This window comes from Nomascus leucogenys, chromosome 8, assembly GCF_006542625.1.
Source record: "Nomascus leucogenys isolate Asia chromosome 8, Asia_NLE_v1, whole genome shotgun sequence".
Lineage (NCBI taxonomy): Eukaryota > Metazoa > Chordata > Mammalia > Primates > Hylobatidae > Nomascus > Nomascus leucogenys.
The window spans coordinates 21,676,478-21,688,912 of NC_044388.1; the positions used below are offsets into that span (position 1 = coordinate 21,676,478).

Consider the following 12,435-nt stretch of genomic DNA (forward strand, 5'->3'; position numbering starts at 1 on the left):
ACACAGTGAAACCCCGTCTCTACTAAAAATACAAAAAAAATTAGCCAGGCGTGGTGGCGGGCGCCTGTAGTCTGGGCTACTCAGGAGGCTGAGGCAGGAGAATGGCATGAACCTGGGAGGCGGAGCTTGCAGTGAGCCGAGATCGCACCACTGCACTCCAGCCTGGGAGACAGAGCGAGACTCCTGTCTCAAAAAAAACAAAACAAAACAAAAAAAAAACCTCAGCCCCCTGCTAGCACAGGGAGAGTCCTGATGTGAGGCCCCTGCACTGGCTTCCACCTCTGCAGGCGTTCTCACTGCAACAGACCTCATTTCTTACTCTGGGCTCCTCACTAACACTGAAAGTGTAGCCCCCACCCCTGCTCTGTGTGTAACTGGACTCCCCATCCCTCATAGTTTGGCTTCTTGTAGTTGGCTTCTGAAAATCTCAAACATGTATCCAGATTCCTTCCACCCTGTATGCCCACATAGTTCATTTATCAGGTACTCTAGAGCCATGATGGGTGCAAAGGCACAGCCCTGGCCCCTGGAGTTCACAGGCTAGCAGAGGCAACAGCACAAACATGCCAGGAACTGAAAAACCTAAGGGCTCTCTGGCAGGGCCATTGGACTTTGAATGCCAGCAGAGGTGCGAGAGATCCCAGCCACAGTCAAAGCAGGCTTCCTGGGGCAAAAATTAGAAGGCAAAGCCGGGCCTAGAGTGCCAAGGTCTGTGGTCGGCTTAACTCAGAGGCAGCGCGCATGACCATGGTCTGGAGTGCTCCACTCAGAAGCTGGCCATGCGTGGTGAGTGGCTATCCTGCTGGCAGCCCTTTGGGAACAAAACCAGCTCATCTGGATGCCCTGGGCGAGTGGGATGGAAGGGAGAGGAGGAAAAACCTACCTGCCCTGTCTCTTCAAATGGCTTTCAAAGCTTCTATAACTGGACACCAGTTCCAGAATGGCTATCAAGTCACCTGAACCCTTGGCGACTAATTTATCCCTCAGCAGCCTCAGTTTTCTCTGCTGTATAAAATGGGTACTGGCCTATGTCAGTGGTTCCCAAAGCATGGCCTGAGCCAGCAGCATCAGTGTCACCTGGCAACTTGTTAGAAGCCCAGATTCTCAGGGCCCCATCCCAGACCTGATGAATCAGGAACTCTGGGAGTAGGGCTCCGGAATCTGTGTTTTAAAAAGCCCTTCCCAGTAGTCCTGATGCAGCTAAGTCTGAGAACCACCGCCTAGGTAATCATGTAGGTCCCTCCTGGCAAAAGAAAAGTCTGTAATTCTGTGGCCAGAATCTATCAGCTGTTGCCTCAAATCTAACTTTTCCCATCATTCTCCATGAGGAAAAAAAAATATTTTTAAAGGATCAGCTCTGTTAGAAATTCTGCTGCACTGCAAGGGAATGGACGGAGCAAGGGGAGAAAAGAAGGAAAGTGCTGAGGTTTGAATGTGTCCCCCAAAAAGTTTCCATGTGTTGAAAACTTAATCCCCAATGCAACGACATTGAATGGTGAGGCCTGGTGGGAGTGTTTAGGTCAGAAGGGCTCCACTCTTGTGAATGGGTTAATGCCAACTCAGGCAAAGGGCTTGAGGCTACAAGTTCAGTCTCCTGCTCTCTCCCCTCTTCTCTGCCCTTCGGCCTTGGGATGACGCAGCAAGAAGGCCCTCACAAGATGCCAGGCCCTCGACCTTGGACTTCCCAGCCTCTAGGACCAGGAGCCAAGAACTGTCTGTCCTTTATAAATTGCCCGATCTCAGGTATCCTGTTACAACATCACAAATGGACTGAGACAGGGCAGAAGTGGAGAAAGGGAAAGGGAAAGAGGAAACTTAGTAAAGGAAGGGGGAAGGGAGGAGGGGAGGAGGAAAGGAGAGAGAGGTACAAGAATAATCCGTTTACAGGAGGGGCCAGGAGAGAATGCCATTCTGGTCCCTTCCCTGAAGCCTCTATCAGGCCAGAAATGGCCCAGCAGTTGTGACCATCCTTTCTGCCTGGCCTCTAGGCACACGCACACCTCCCTTCCAGACCAGCACAGCCCGTATTCCTCCTGCTGGGTGCCACGCTCACCACCTGCTGAAGGAGCCCTGAGGCTGCTTTATCCTGAGAATCCCTGCCCCCATCCCCGTATTCCCAGTTTAAAGAGAGGAGGAAAACCAATTTTAAATCCACACTCTCAAGCTTTGCGAGGTTATGATTACTTGGGCCTATCAAGAATAACCTTCCCACTTTATCAAGCACTGTGACAAACCCGCCACAATCAGACAGTAGCCATGGCAACCAGGACAAGCTTTGGCGCCTCACAAAGCCCTGAGTGGCAGAATGGAGTCCTTTTATTGGTGGCTGCATCTCGGACCGGGTTTTCTCTGCGGGCACCCAGAGCTGCGAGACAATGAACGACCCCTGCTGCAGCCCGACCCGCCTGCTTAGACCGCAAACCGGCTGCTTCTATTTTGCTCCGTTTTATTTCATTTTGTCACTCTCTTAAAGAAAAAAAACAGCAGGATTTCTCCCAAACATTTTCCCCCCTCAGGGTAGGAGATGTCAGCCAGAGGGTACAGAATCATAAAGACCAAAAGCAAAAGGGAAAACACAACAAAACATAACCCTGCTTGAGAGAGCTGAAGGTTCAATCTCACGTGTTAATTTCTGGCCATCACATGGTGAGTTGACAAGTAAAATACAAATGGTAGGGGTGAGATGTTGCACTCTGCCAGACTCTCCCACTCCAACCATTTGGGATGGTCTTGGCTTAATTAATGTTAAATGTGGTTTTCTGTAAGCATCTATCACAGCCCGTTTGCATATTTATCAATATAGTAAAGAGATGGCATTTCTAAAATACGAGATGAGCCTGTCAGGGAAAGACACTTTTAAGTCCATTAGCTAAGAAAGGTGGTAGGAAACATATCCGGATGGAAGGCTCTCTTTGATCTGCTTTTTTGTGACACTCCAGTGAGGAGAGAAGAAAGCACCAACAGCACTCAAAAGCCAGCCTGCTTATCAAACAAAAAGACATTTCTTTCTCTGAGTAGGAGCAAAAATTTTAATTAACTCTCCACTCTCCTGTGGTGGATACGTAATCTCCAATCACACCTGGAGTGTTAAAAAATGGAGCATGTCCTGTGGTTTTTCAACTTGTATAAAAGGAATTCATTTGTATTTATGGCTCTTTTTTCCTTTGTTCCCTATAATTTCTCCAGTGATTGCAAATCAACTAAAGAAATAGACATCCTACACAACCTTTCTTTACCCTCCAAAAATTAGGACAACAGAATGTAGAGTTTACTAAGAAATGTATTTGTCTTTTGATGATTTTAAAGATCCTCTATGCAGAGAAATAATTAGGAATTCATAAATTGGTCCAGTGAGAAAGTTTGCATTCTGAATGTCAGTTTGCTCTTCTTTTCTCCTGTGTTTCATCCTGTGGAAGCAATCTAGGAGAAAAGGAGTTGGAAAGAAAATATTTTGCTCTTTATACATGATTGTAAATGAAGAAAGGAATTTGATTTCCCTTGTCTGAAAGGTGCTTGAGACCACGTCTGGGGTGATCTCCATACCTGAAAAAAGTGACTGGGGACAGTTTGCCTCTATTCCTGACATCCACAGGACTGAGCCCTTGCCTTTCACCAATTAGGGTATGTAAGGAAGAGTCCTGCAAAAACTACTTCTGCATCTTTTGTAAAACTGCTACCAAAACACTAATGCCCACAAATTACTGGCAGGGTGTGCTTATACTACTCTTATTTTACTTATCAATTTTAGGTATCCTAATTTTCTACCATAGGAAATAAAGGTTTAGTGCTCCCATAAGCATTTCTTATTTCCTTTTTCTTTGTGCTCCAAATGGTTATTTTGTAATTTAAAGTAAATCAAAAGTCAATGTTTGTGTTATCACAGTTTTGCAAATATTGCTCAATGCTGGGTCAAATAATGCACTATGACCATGCCTTCTTTTTTATATAACCCTCTGTTTTTCCTGGAGTTAATTATTACCTCCATTTTTTTCATATTCCTGGTTGTACATGAACCCATTACTAATTTATCCCACATGTTGCAATACCCCTATTTAATGCCCATCAATAAATATTCCAAGATCCTAAATACATTAGTTCCATTTTTCCCCACTAGAGACATCATTTCTGAACCTTTGCTCTAATCTGGTCTGGCTGCTTTTCATGCCTGGGTTCTTGGTAAATTAGTGTCTATGGCTGGTATGTTCTCTTTTTTTGGTTTCCTTCTCATTTTGCAGGATCACATCCTCTAGTGACTCTCTAGGCAGCAATGCCCTAAAAGTCATCTGAATCCGTGCATTTCTAAAAATGCCTTTGTGTTAACTAATAGTTTAGGTACAGAAGTCTGGGCTGAAATTGATTTATCCGTCAAAATTTTGAAAGTACCTACTAGGAGATTTTAGATGTCAACAGTGCTATTGAGATAATCTATTCTGATTACTAATATTTTAACTGTAACCTGTTGTATTGCTTTGAAAGTTTTTAGGATTTTTTTTTCTCCCCTAGAAGTTCTGGAATTTCTCATGACAACGTGCTTTGGTGTGGGTCTTTTTTACTCAAAGGATTGTTCATCTGATGGCCTTGCAATCTGAAGATTCTTGTCCTTCAGTTCTGAAAAGTGTTTTCCCCCCCCCTTTGATAACCTTTCTCCCTTCCATTTTCTGTCTTTTTTCTGGACCTGCTATTAATCAAAATGTGTGATAAATGTTTTAATTTTATTACCTTCCCCCACAGTTTTCTTACTCTTTTAATTTTGCTTTCTGAGAGATTTCCTTCATTTTGTCTTCCAACTTACTCTGGTTTTTTAAATTTTCTGCTGCCCTATTTTTAAGATTCAAAAGCCCTTTCTTATCTTTTGATTGCTTCTTTTTTTACAGCATCTTGTATTTGCTTCATGGATACATTTATTTTATCTCTTTAAATGGTTTCTTCTGATACCTACATTATCTCTACAGTTCCCAGGTTGCATGTGACAGAGATGGGGAACTAGGCATCTTACCACACCATGTTAGGACTTTAAACCAATGCCCTGGTTTTCTGCTCTGCAATTCACATCCCCCAACCTCCCATCCCATGGTGATTTATGTTTTAAAAACCAAAGCTTTTTGGGGGTTCTGCAAGAAACAAATGGCACCCTTCTCGTCCAGGTTGTAGCTTCCTTCATTTTGCTAAATTAGTTAGATTCCTCTATCTACTTTCCATCTGCTAAAAATGTGTTGAAATCACTCATCTTCTACTTTATCTTCTAATCTTTTTGTTCTTGTGGGCATCGATTTATCTACCTACCTACCTACCTACAACTGAACCTCATTATTCTTGGTAGCTATGTTCTCTAAAGTCATTGTGAACAGTGCATTAGTGAATATTGAACCATTGCCCATAAGAGAAATATAGGGTTAGGGTCTTGGAAGCCTCTTGTTGCAACAGTTTTGCAAACTGATCGATATATAACCTTGTTTAATAGATAGCGTTGATTCATGAACATCGAACTTGCAGCCAACAGCACTATAACTCATGCCTGAACAAAGCTTACCTACCACTGGTATTTGCTTTGTAAAGCACATCATAGCATTCCTGCACTTAGGAACACTAGACAACAGTACTTCAGCACTATGCGTAGGCGCTATTTTTAACAGCTAAATCACCAACAAAAAGCACAAAAATGCAAAAAATGTGGCACTATGTGCACAAAAAGGACACTTGCTTTTAGTATGAACATTGAAACCAGGCGCAGTATTACCTTGTTTGACCTTAGCTAGAAAAGTGCACATTAGGCAACTCACAAGTTTTGCCGTTCTGCACATGTTTGCAAATGGCCACAAAATGCCATTTGTATTGATTTTGGGATTACAATACATTTTAGTAAGCAGATGGATTTGCAAATACAGAATCCGAGAATATGAGAATTGCCTGTATCTATCTAATTATGTCATTCCTTTAGTTTCATTTCACAAGGATTTTTCAGAAAAGAAATAGATGCCTGTGTCCAATCCCCCTCATTTAATAAAATGTTACTATTTTAATGTTTAAAGGGAACACTGGAAGGCCTTTCTAAATAACTTAGAATCCAGAAACCAAAAAATAAAAATGACAAATTTGATTACCTAAAAACTCATATGATATAAAAGACAAATGACAAAATGGAAAAATGTTTGCAGCTCATATTACAGACAAAAAAAAAGGGCTTGTAAAAATTGAAAAGAAAAAATCCAATAATCCAAATTTTAAAAGGGCCAAAGATATGAAGAGAGATCACAGAAGATTCAAACACCCATTAAGCGCATGAGAGAAATGCAGAATCTCATGAGAGAAATGCAAATTAAAACTACCGGCTGGGCGTGGTGGCTCACGCCTGTAATCCCAGCACTTTGGGAGGCCAACGTGGGTGGATCACGAGGTCAGGAGATCAAGACCATCTGGGCTAACACGGTGAAAGCCCGTCTCTACTAAAAATATAAAAAATTAGCTGGGCGTGGTGGTGGGTACCTGTTAGTCCCATCTACTTGGGGGGCTGAGGCAGGAGAATGGCTTGAACCCGGGAGGGAGAAGCTGCAGTGAGCCGAGATCGTGCCACTGCACTCCAGCCTGGGTGACAGAACGAGACTCCGTCTCAAACAAAAACAAAAACAACCAAAAAAAAAAAAAAAAAAACTACCCTACGATTTTTTCACTTATTGAACCGGTAAAAACCCAAAAGTTAGGCAGCCCGCTTTGTTGCCAAGGCCTTGGGGAAGCATGCATTCTTGTACATTGCTAGTGGAAGGGCTCATTGATTGAACCCTCCTGGAGAACAATTTGACAGTATCTTTCAAAATTACAAACACATTTTCCCTTTGACCCAATAATCTCACTTCTGGGAATTTATCCTACATATTAAAAAATGAGAAATGCACAGAGTTACTCACTGGAGAACTGTCTGCAGTAGCAAGACACTGGAAACTACTCAAGTGCCCATCAATGCTGGATTTGTATTTAACATTATGTTTCACCCAGACAGCAGCTCAGAGAACTGGGCAATGGCTGCTCATGTGTTGAGCTGGGGCATACAGGATGAAGAAGGACAATGAGAGGGAATGAATTCTATTCTAGACACCCTGAGTTTGAGGAACCTATGGAAATGTCCAGCAGGCAGCTAAATGAAACAGCCTGTGGTAGACAGAATAATGGCCCCAAAGATGTCTACATCCTAATCCCAGCAGCCTGTGAAAATGTTCCCTTCACATGGTAAAAGGGATGTGGCAGATATGATTAAGCTAAGGATCTTGAGATGGAGAGTTTATCCAGGATTATCCAGGTGTGCCCAGTGTAATCACAGGGGTCCTTATAAGGACAGGCAGGAAGGCCAGAATCAGAGGAAGAGATGTGACGGCAGCAGCAGAGGCTGGAGTGATGCAGGGAAGGGGCCATTAGCCAAGGAACATAGGCAGCTTCCAGAAGCTGGCAATGGTAGGTAACAGATTGTCTCCTAAAAGTCTCCACAAAGAATGTGGCCCTGTCAACACCTTGGTTTTAGCCCCTTAATACTCATTTCAGACTTCTGACTCAACAAATGTAAGACAATAAACTTGCATTGTTTTAAGTCACTAAATCTGTGCAGCAACAGGAAATTAATCCACAGCTCAGGGCCAGGAAAAGGCTGGGATGGGGATAAACACTTGGAGGTGCTGACAGATGCAGGGTAGGTGAAAACTCCTGGAGGGATGAGGCTGGCTGAGGGCTGGATTTCCTTGTGAGGGGGTGAGCAGGAGATGAATGAAAACGGGCTGAGTGGGAAGGAATCAGCCCTTGGACAATCTAGCATGGGCAACAGGCTTAAGAAGGGAGTTTGTACCACATTTTCTTTATCCAGTCCATAATACTATGCAGCCTTAAAAAGGAACAAATCACGTCCTTTGTGGGGACATGGATGGAGCTGGAAGCTGTTATCCTCAGCAAACTAACGCAGGAACAGAAAATCAGACACCACATGTTCTCACTTATAAGTGGGAGAGCTGAACGATGAAAACACATGGACACATGGTGGGGAACAACACACACTGGGACCTGTCGGAGGTGCGGGAGGAGGGAGAGCATCAGGAAAAATAGCTAATGGATGCTGGGCTTCATACCTAGGTGATAGCCTGATCTGAGCAGCAACCCACATGGTACACGTTTACCTATGTAACAAGCCTGCATATCCTGCACTTGCACCCTGGAACTTTACAAAAAAAAGGGAGTTCGATCACACCATCAAATATCTCAAGAGGGCAAGTCACAAGGAGCCTGGAAACTGGATGGATGGTGAGGTCTCAGGAGGCCACAGGCAGGACTCCACAGGAGGGAAGTGGCCGACGGCCAGGTCTGGTGGCAGCTGTTAGTGCAGAGGAGGCAGAGCATGCTGGCGCCTTCTGAGGGCTGCCTGGGCCCTGCTCAGCACATGCTGGCTACAGCAGCACTCGAGGAGGATAGAGGTCCTGTTCTCCTACAGCCATGGAAAGTGGAGATCTAGAGGCAGGGTGGACGGGAATGCTAAGCCGGAAAGAAGGGCCACTTCACCTCTACCTAGCAAGTGGAAAGCAGATGCTGGAACACGGCGGGCAGTGTTGCAGAAAACTCCATGTGGCCCTCAGGATGCTAAAGGGCAGGGCTATGCCTGGTATCACTGTTCATTCATGAATCTCACATTCAGTCAGCCTGGCTCTCTCTTGGCCACTTGGGAAGCCTCTTCTGCCCCAGGAGATCCCAGTCTAGGGGTGGGGAGAACAAGCACATGGTTCCCATCCAGTGGAGCCCATGGAGGTGAGGTGGAGGGAGGGGGGAGGGAGAAGGGAAGGGGCGACCTGCTGCTCTGTGGAGAAACAGCAAAGCCCTCTGCAGCCAGCACAGCCGGACTTCCCCACCCTCAGCCTCCCAGGCCTCTGCAGGAGGGAGGGACAGGCACGCTGGCCGGCTAGAGATGTTTTCTCCTTTGTTTTATGCACAATGCCCCAGAAAAACATTTTGCTGATATGTAATTAGGACAACATAATAGAGTCTAAGAGAGCAGTCGTCTCATTTTAGACAACTTAGGCTTTCATAATGTTCAAAGAGAATAATTTTTTTTAAAAAAAAAGCTTAGTTCTTAGATGCAGAAAAGGGGGCAGAGGAAAATACATGTAGTGCATAAAAAGCTTCAGTTCCGAGACTCTTTACCCACCCAGTGCTGGTGAATTCACATCTTTGCCTGATTTTCTCTACCAGGTAAGAAAGGCAGCAAACTCGGTAGCCTTTTAGGAGCTCAACGAAATAAAAATAATAATTGTTACTATTACGTGAAACATATTGTTTGGAAGAATGGTGTCTATTATGACTTCCCTGTGTCCAGGCCACTTTCCAACACAGCGCAGCAGCTCCTCCCATAAGAGGGAGAGTCCCTCTGGTCACCCCTTGAATCTTGGCTGGTCTTGGAACTTGCTCTGACAAACAAGATATGGCAGATGTGACATTATGGTCATCCTGAACCTAGGCCTCAAGGGGCCTTGCTGTTTCTGCTCACTCTCCAGGAACCCTGCCTACGCCATGAGGACAGGCCCAGGCTAGCCTTCGGATGATGAGAGACCTGTGGCCCTGCTAAGCAGCAGATGTGAGAGATGCCATCTTGGAGCTGCTAGCTGTGGTCCACCCATCAGCGCCTGCAGGCACATGCTGAGATTAGTCGATTTCCTGAAAGTTGAAGGAAAAGTCACCCAGCTGACCTGTGTGGGTTATGATTTTAACTCACTAAGCTTTGGGGAGCTTTATTACACAGCAGAAGCTAACTGGTGTATTACTATTATTCTAAGAACCAAATACCAGGCAAACCTCTAGGAGGAAAATTGTAATGAAAGTCACCTCATTTGATTTGTGGCCAGGCTCAGTGGCTCACGCCTGTAATCTCTGCACTTTGGGAGGCAGAGGTGGGCGGATCATGAGGTCAGGAGATCAAGACCACCCTGGCCAATGAGGTGAAACCTCATCTCTACTAAAAATACAAAAATTAGCAAGGCATGGTGGCAGGCACCTGTAGTCCCAGCTACTCGGGAGGCTGAGGCAGGAGAATTGCTTGAACCCGGGAGGCGGAGGTTGCAGTGAGCCCAGATCGTGCCACTGCACTCCAGCCTGGCGACAGAGTGAGACTCCATCTCAAAAAAAAGGAAAGAAAGTCACCTCATTTGTTTTGAGAGAAATACAATGATACAGTTACTGCTGAAGGGGAGTGTTCCTAATTTGTCACCACACTCAAGGCTGGCACACCTAGCCCTTATTTGCTCCAGGCCGGACACTTTGGATTTTTTTTTTCTTTTTGCATTACCTCTGGAGCCCTGAGGTCTAATTTATGATAACCTACTGTGAGGCCCAGCAGTGCCACCAGCTCGCCCTGGAAGAGAGAGATAAAAACCCACACTGGGTAGATCGTCCTAGCTCGAGACGTTGCCCTGGCTTCTCCTAAAGCACGGTGCCAAGCTGGCAAGAAAACCAAACCTGCATGTGCAAGATAACACTCTCCTGGATTCTGGGACACGCCGGGTGATCTGGTCCTGGTACATGCGGTTTCTCTAACGTCAGTTACTTGGAAGGCAGAAAGAAGAAAGGGGCTACGGGATGGAAGGGCAGGAGATGGCATGTGTCCTTAATATCAGGGGTGTCTGCCCACACACACCTGCACGAGCAGAATGAGAACCAGGCAAGGCATGCAACCACGCAGGGCTCCTGATCACAGGGAAGGTAATGAGGCCGGACGTGCAGAGGCCAAGGGGCGACGGCTGGGGCCAACTGACCCGTAGCAGGGACAGGCACTGCAGTTCTGACTGTGGTTAAGCAACACAAAGCTGTCACATCCTGTCAGCTGCTCATCAGGACCACATATGCAATAGCACAGGGCTCCTGTCCTCCAGAAGCTGACATCTTAAACACACATTGAATGCTTCAGGGTGAGGGGGTCCTCCCAGGCCAACTTAGAAACAGCCTTGTTTGATAACAATTAAAAAAGAAACATTTTCTCCATCCAGAGACTTGCCAGGTCCCTCCCACTGGCTTTGATGAGAGAGAAAACTAGGCTTTCTGGGAGTAAATGGGACTTGCTACTTTATTACTCTCTTTAGACCATCAGAGATGAATGAGGGATCATATATCATATCTTTAGCCCTTCTTTCTGATTTTTCACCTTACGTATTACCTAGAAAAGAGAAAGGAGATTGAAAAAAGGAGCTTTTCCAAAGTGTATAATTGAAAGATGTTTATTTTGGAGTTGGGGACCTGGGGAGAGAGCCAGTCTGTCTGCAGGAATTCTAGAACCCAAAACTCAACGTTGTCCTCTCCACCTATCAGCAGTGGATTCCTAACAGTTTACTGATAATCATAAAATGCAAACCCAGAAGAGGTCTCTGAATAAAAGTTGGTTCAAAACCTTAAGAGACGGGGAAATGGAGATTAAAGGTTATTTCACTGTCCTAGCTAACAACGAACAGAGCCACATAACACACCGTGTGCTGGGCTGCCACAGCCTTGACTCACTAAGGAAGGGATTGGGTCAGACATGGAATGCTGGGAAAAACTCAACACAATGGATTTCTCTCTCCCTAACTTTCTCTGCCTGGTAACTTCAAAGGTGCCACATTCTCAAGCCATGCTGGAGCAATCACAGTTGGCCAATATTCTCTTTGTGGTGACTCAACTGTCAGTATCATGTTGCTATGGCTACCACAATTCTCGCTCAGCCCTCCCTCCTTATGCTCTGCTCTTATTTAAACCAAATTGCATCGCACTAATCCCACAGCATGCTCTCTGAGGACCCAGCTCTGATAGGGCTTCAGAGGTGCTGGAAACCTCCAGCTGGAATATCCTGCCTTCAGGACACATCAGACATCTGGCTGTTCATTAGTCCAATGCTACAAGTCCTGCAGTCCACCTCCCACTCTATCTGGCTCCCTGCTCTACCAGAGATAAATCCACCAGAGCCATAACAGATGCGCTGCCAGGTCCCCATCAGCATCTGCACTGAGACCTACTACGGGACAAACCAATGATGAAAAAACCAAAGTCCAGAAAATGAAAATGGTCTCAGAGAGACTGGCCAATCCTATTTGGGGTCCTCTAGAAAATTCTCCCATAACTCTGTTCCCTGTCCTACCATTTCCACATATTGATCACGACTTGGTGCGTCCTTGTTTTTCTGCCCCTGCACTAGAAGACACACTCCACAAAGGCAAACAGTTTATCTCGTTCCTGATGAATCCCAGGCACTTAAGGAAGTATTTGTTCGATAATTAGTTGTTGAGTGAGTGAATAAATGCACCTGTCCTAGCATTTTGTGGGTAGGTTCTGCCACCATTGTCTTGTATTCTCAAAGTCTTATCAAAAATGCTGTAAATCATACCCAAAATGAGACATGAGTTTGCCACCAAAAAACGTGAATTGCCAGGATGCTGTTACCATTTTTAT

At 45.2% G+C, this 12,435-nt stretch overlaps 2 protein-coding genes across 4 annotated transcripts in view; one reads left to right on the forward strand and one right to left on the reverse strand.

Annotated features, from left to right (window-relative positions):
- OXNAD1 (oxidoreductase NAD binding domain containing 1) overlaps window positions 1–12,435 on the forward strand; it is an 87,609-nt gene that overhangs the window by 63,054 nt on the left and 12,120 nt on the right. The window lies entirely within an intron of this gene.
- The window catches only part of RFTN1 (raftlin, lipid raft linker 1), a 203,177-nt gene that overhangs the window by 11,922 nt on the left and 178,820 nt on the right, over window positions 1–12,435 (reverse strand). The window lies entirely within an intron of this gene.